Genomic DNA, 6,035 nt, shown 5'->3' on the forward strand with positions numbered 1-6,035 from the left:
AGTTCACCGATTCAAATCCCAGACGATCCCAAATATTATTTTTTTTTCATAGTTATCAATAGCTCTGTTTTTTCGATCTAATAAATTTTCAGACCATCAGGAATTTTGGAACCGGCGATTTCAACAAGATAGCATTTGCGATTTCAAGAGCACACCAACAAGAACATAGAGAGCGCCCCAGTACTGTACCAGAGCGGCAGCCCCGATATTCAAACGGCGACTTTCTGAGTCGATGCTGATAAATCATGCAGTCGGACCATAAATAAATAAAACGTGTTTCCGCCAGGTTTCGAACCTGGGACCTTTCGCGTGTTAGGCGAATGTGATAACCACTACACTACGGAAACCTGTCCGCAGATTCCTGCTAATTCCCTTCTTAAATTAATGTATTATTTATTATTTAAATCCAGATTAAGCCTTCCTGCCGCTATGCTTTTACCATCTGTTTGAAAGAGTTACCAAACAGTCCCTCTCCTCGGCAGTTATCCATGCAATTTGTTTCTTTTTAGTTACCTAACTAATTCACTTTTGAATGCTTTCATTAAATCTACTTACACCACAATTTCACGCCGAGCGTTGGAGACCCGAACAAGTTTCAGGTCTCCCCTTCTTTTCTTTTGCCAAATATATTAAATCGGTGTCCTCTGCTTACCGACCCATGTTCAAAGGACAGATTTTCTCCTTTTCAGGTGATCGAAGTGGTGGGTGCACGGTCGAACAGTCTTTACACTATTGACAATAACAACACTAACAACAAAATAACAATACGGAAACAAAGATTATAACGACAAATTATAACTATAATACTGTACTACTTGCAATTGGTATAGCCATTTCACGTCGGGAGGACAGCTGAAGCGCGACACAAGGTTTGCATCGGACGGTTCAGAGAATCATGTGCTATAATTTGACATTGCATGTACTTAGGAAATGCTGCTGTGCTGCTGTTTTCAAACACAACAAAGCATTATTTTCAGAATTGTTATCTTGGAAATAATGAAGTTATACTTTCCGGATTAATGTGCAGCAAATTAGCAATTGCAAAGCACGCCAATGGACTTCGGGCTTATTATTATTTATGCTGCTCTTCTGTGGCATTCTTTGTCATCTTTGTCATGAGCCCTGTGGGTCGGCAGTTTTCCTAGTCATGGCAGATTGGCCAGTGTGGGTCTTAGACATAATGTGAAGGGTGACGTTTGTCTCTCGACAGCGATTCTTCCACTCTTGTCCTTTTAATCCTGGAAATCAAAATCCTAACTTGTCTGGTGGCCCTTGATGTGGAAACAGCGGATAACAGAGAGCATTGTGAGTTCGGAAGGGTAAAGAAGCCAGTTACATGGAAGAGAAGTGTGAGCGTGATGAGGATAGGGCTGGGGAGCAAATTTGATCAGCCTGAATTGACAGTGCATGGTATCTAGCGAATTTTACTTCAGTCTCTGTGAGTTGCTGCCCAGTGACCATGTCCTCGCTTTTTACTCAGTCCCTCGTTAGGTATGAATTATATGCACGTTATCTTGCATCGATATGCGACTTTGGTTTATCCTTTCCTCTGACCTCTTCTCCTGCATTACCTGGTTAGCTGTGATCAATGAGCACTCCAGCCTAAATCATACAGAGACACATTAACTCCGATTCACTCTCCGCGCTCTCCTCGGTCAATGTTCCACATTTTAATTGTAGCAATGTGTGAAATCAAGGAAGGCAATTTCAGAATTTAAAATTTAAAATAATTTCAGAAGCCGTAAAGTTTTAATTTGTAAATTAATTGTGACAACGACTTTGCAGGGAAATTACGCCCAGCAATGTCGCAAAAAAGCGATTTCGAATGTGAGCCCAGATGATATCAATGTGAGTTTGAAGATAACAACTTCTTACACAGAGTAGAGAAGACGTCACAAAAAATCGTATCGAATGAAGACAGATCCCTATTATTTTGATACCTGCAAATAATATGATCCCCTTATTTAAAACTCCATAATTAACTCATTTTTCAAAGTATCTGAAGCGACGAGGGTGGGATTCGAACCCACGCGTGCAGAGCACAATGGATTAGCAGTCCATCGCCTTAACCACTCGGCCACCTCGTCTGCTGCAAAGCCTTACAAAGCCTCAAAACAGAAGTCTGCATTTGAAATATTGCTGATTGGTAACAAAAGGGATGCTTTTTTGCGTAAAGAACTGAAAGAAGAGTTGTGTTACTGAGTGAGAACAGTTTATTACCGGAAGAGAAATCACAATTGTTTACATTCGCTGTTCGACGGCAACAATTAAATTTGAATTGGCATTTGCTGAAGCAATAACAACTAAAACTGGAATTATATTTTTGAAAGAAGCTGCAGAAGTAACAATGGCCAGATATAGACATCAACAGTCTGTGTCTACCTCTCATCGAATATTGTGATTTACCATTTCAGCCTTGGCACCAACACTTACTTGATTTTACTAAATTAATCTCAATAAAATTCGAATATTTAATATAATAATTCAGAGTTCAACAATAATAGCAATAGCATAAGTTTACGAATTCACTCCAATTAGCAACGACAAATTCATCAGCATTACGAAGTCCGGATTTTTCTCTTGAAAGCGATATTACGCGTGAATGTCTCTCAGTAAAAAATCAAGAGCAATGTGTCGATCAAAAATATTCTACTACATGTATCACGCAATTTCCGATATAAGCGTTTATACTTAGAGGTCAGGCATCATGATTCATTGCTAGGAAACCCTTTCCTTTTAATCATTCAATTTTAATGTCACCATTTCAGCATCAAATGAGGTTCTTGGGAACGCTTTTGATGTCATTGAGAAAAAAATTATGACATGAATGAACATTTAGGTAACTCGTTGCTGACAAAAAACATATAGAACTTGGTGTACGTGTTCTAGGCTTTCCTGACAGGAATCCTATTTCTACACGGTTGATGCTGAGCCAGAGAAATTTAGTTAACCACGGAGTTGTTACTATTTGGATGGAATTGCTTGAAGGGGTGGTGCAAACAGATGCAACAATAACTTTCATGAGCCAACTGGATATATTGTCAAAGTATACATCTCCAAGGCTGTGGGGAAAGAAAGGATGAGTGACACTAATTTTATAGCTCTTCCAAAGAGGTGGCAGAGGTACAATGCGCCAAATAGACTATGTCTGGGATGTAAGATTTGAAGATTCTCTGCCAACTTTTCCTTGTGCAGCGTTGAGTTCTGATGCACTGAGCTGACACTGACCTTCACTGTGTGTTTCCCGTCCTTCCGTTGTCACCAATGTTGTTGAATGTCAGTCCCCTCGTTCAATGCACAGCAATCACTCTCTATCTATTTTAAATTTTCACTGCAAAACCTAAGCATACACTTCTCCGTAGCTTCAACTCCATTGTCCTATTCTTAGATGTCCAAGTGTAAACCAAACACTCTGCATTGCATTTTGTCAATTATTGTTAAATAAATTGTAAATTCCGCCAAGTTTCGAATTCCGGACCATTCGAGTGTGAGTCGCATATGATAACCACTGCATTACGGAAACTTCAGTGAGCTGATGAATATCGAGAAATGGATCAAAATCAAATGCTTCTACACCTGGTTTGTTTAAATACGGGTTAAATAATTGTTGAAATTGTTGATGAATTTACTAAAGTCGGTGCTCTTTTAATGAAGCAAAGTGAACAGTTTGTCGGAGTATGGACGCATCTCTCTGTCATGGCAGGAGAAACTTTTGACATGAATAGTGTGACACGACGGTATAATTCATCTTGCAGACAAAGGCAAGCAGGGGATAGCGTGGCCGAGCGGTCTAAGGCGCTGGATTTAGGCTCCAGTCTCTTCGGGGACGTGGGTTCGAATCCCACCGCTATCAAATGCTTACGATCTTGTTCGTTCTTGTACATCTTGTATTTTTTGAACAGAAAGAGCTGTGACAGTATCAATGGCCATTCGACCACTTTCAATCCAGCATAACTCAGCTTCACTCCTCCAGCTCCAGCAATTCTATTCAGTGGCAACATGTACATATCTTCCTGCAAGTACTTTGAATGCAAGAATGCTTTTGAATGCAAGCGGAATAAAGATGGTAGGATGCCGTTGAATTTCCAAGAAATCTAAAAGATGTTCCCATCAAGTAATGAACCAATTGAGGAATATTTCAAAATATATTGNAAAAAAAGACACCGGAACCAACCAACAAGTTCAATTTGCAATATTTCTTTGTAACGCTTTCCAGCTTAGCGTGAGTACAAGAACTAATGATTATCTGCGGTCATGTAACTCTTATATTGCTGTTTACATTTTAAACTCTTCTCTAAAAATCGCTGTTCCTAAATTAGTTTCTGTTTTGATCCAAGTAAAGTTTTAAAGCGTTTTGTACTTGATTTAAATATCTGTTGTGGGAGAACAAAGTGCCTGTTGAGCAAACTTTCCAACATCACACAGTGATCAGGGAGTTTCTATTGATTGGCTTTAAGATATCAGCTTTGAGTAACTCACTTACTGGTGTTGTGATGACTTATCAACTCAGTTCCTGCCCGTGACATTAAATGTGTCAATGAAACGCTGTAATTTTCTTCAAAAATATGTAGACAGAAGTCTCTGTGGCGCAATGGCTTAGAGCGTTCTGCTGTTAACCGAATGGTTGGTGGTTCAAGCCCACGCTGGGACTGTCCTTTTCTGTAAGAAATATATTCTTCTACAATTCTTTCCTCTCACTTGAAATAATGTCACGAAGGACTTCAGAACTGCTCGTCTTGATATATTGTTTCCATTACGTTTTTTTCTTAACCGACATATTGCTGGAACGTTTGATAAAATTTCCAAACCACTCGTCGCAGGATATGTTGGAACACCATTCCTGTCATTTTCTCGCTCCCCTATTCTTTCTGCCTCACTGCCTTTTTGTTTGATTTTCTCTCTCTCTCTCTTCTCTTTTCTCTCGTTCCCTCTCTCTTCTCTCTCTCTCTCTCTCTCTCTCTCTCTCTCTCTCTCTCTCTCTCCTCTCTCTCTCTCTCTCTCTCTCTCTCTCTCTCTTCTCTCTCTCTCCTCTCTCTCTATCCTCTCCCTCTCTCTTTCTCTCTCCCTCTCTCTCTCTCTCTCTCCTCTCTCTCTCTCCTCTCTCTATTACTCTCACTCTCTCTCCCTCTCTGTCCCTGTCCATGATTATCTCTCCATCTCTATCGCAGTCTTTCTGAATCTCCTCACAAGGATTCAGGAAATGGACACTGGGAGTTGTCCAGTCCTCACATCTCCTGAAGCCTCACTCTGTCCAAGTATCCTTGCGTTTGACACAACGCTATCAGATCAGAATTTATGAGATTTAATAATAAACAGAGTCGATTATAATAATAATAATCCTTGCATTTGATATAGCGCTTTTCACGTCGGGAGGACGTCCCAAAGCGCTTCACAGATCACACTGTAAAGTGAATAGACTATATTTGTGTGTGAACGCGGCAGCCAATTGCGCACAGTAATGTCCCACAAACAGTCATGGATCGAAAATGACCAATTTATTATTGTGTTTGGTTTTGGAGGGATTATTATTAGACGTTTGGAGTAAGGAAACTTGCCTAAAGTTTCGCCCTGCCTGGAATTGAACTCAGGTCTCTCACTTGCAAAGCGACTGCTCTTACCACTGAGCTACAGGACTCCTACATGTCTATTTGAAGGGATTTTTAACCCTGAAATATGAAACTGAAAGCTGGTTAATAAACAGAGTCGGTTGGGTGGATCAATGGAATTTTCCTAAGATTTTGCCCATCTGAAAATCAAACCCGTGTCCTCTCGCTGGTGAGGCGTGCGCTCTTGCCAATATGCTACAGGACTGCATAATAGTAGGCTGGTGTAGTTACTGTGTTTGCGTTGCATTCCTCAAAGCAGCGTCGTACTATGTGTATTACATTGCAAAGAGGTGCCCAGTGTTGAGCCTATAAGTGTTAGACTGCCCAAAGCAGCCTAGTGTACTGTCTATGCCTGCTCTACTGCCCACAGGAGGCCAGTGTAGTAACTGTGCTGTTAGCCTGCCTACAGGAGCTCAATGTAATATCTGA

At 40.5% G+C, this 6,035-nt stretch overlaps 3 non-coding genes across 3 annotated transcripts; 1 reads left to right on the top strand and 2 right to left on the bottom strand.

Annotated features, from left to right (window-relative positions):
• Positions 1 to 274: 274 nt before the first annotated feature.
• On the bottom strand, positions 275 to 347 carry trnav-aac. Its single transcript has one exon. It is a non-coding gene; the product is annotated as a tRNA-Val (tRNA).
• A 1,658-nt stretch (positions 348 to 2,005) lies between these two features.
• On the bottom strand, positions 2,006 to 2,087 carry trnas-gcu. Its single transcript has one exon. It is a non-coding gene; the product is annotated as a tRNA-Ser (tRNA).
• Positions 2,088 to 3,771: 1,684 nt separating this feature from the next.
• Positions 3,772 to 3,853, top strand: trnal-uag. Its single transcript has one exon. It is a non-coding gene; the product is annotated as a tRNA-Leu (tRNA).
• The last annotated feature ends 2,182 nt before the right edge of the window (positions 3,854 to 6,035 follow it).

The sequence above is a fragment of the Callorhinchus milii genome, unplaced genomic scaffold, assembly GCF_018977255.1.
Source record: "Callorhinchus milii isolate IMCB2004 unplaced genomic scaffold, IMCB_Cmil_1.0 Scaffold1571, whole genome shotgun sequence".
In the NCBI taxonomy this organism is placed as follows: domain Eukaryota; kingdom Metazoa; phylum Chordata; class Chondrichthyes; order Chimaeriformes; family Callorhinchidae; genus Callorhinchus; species Callorhinchus milii.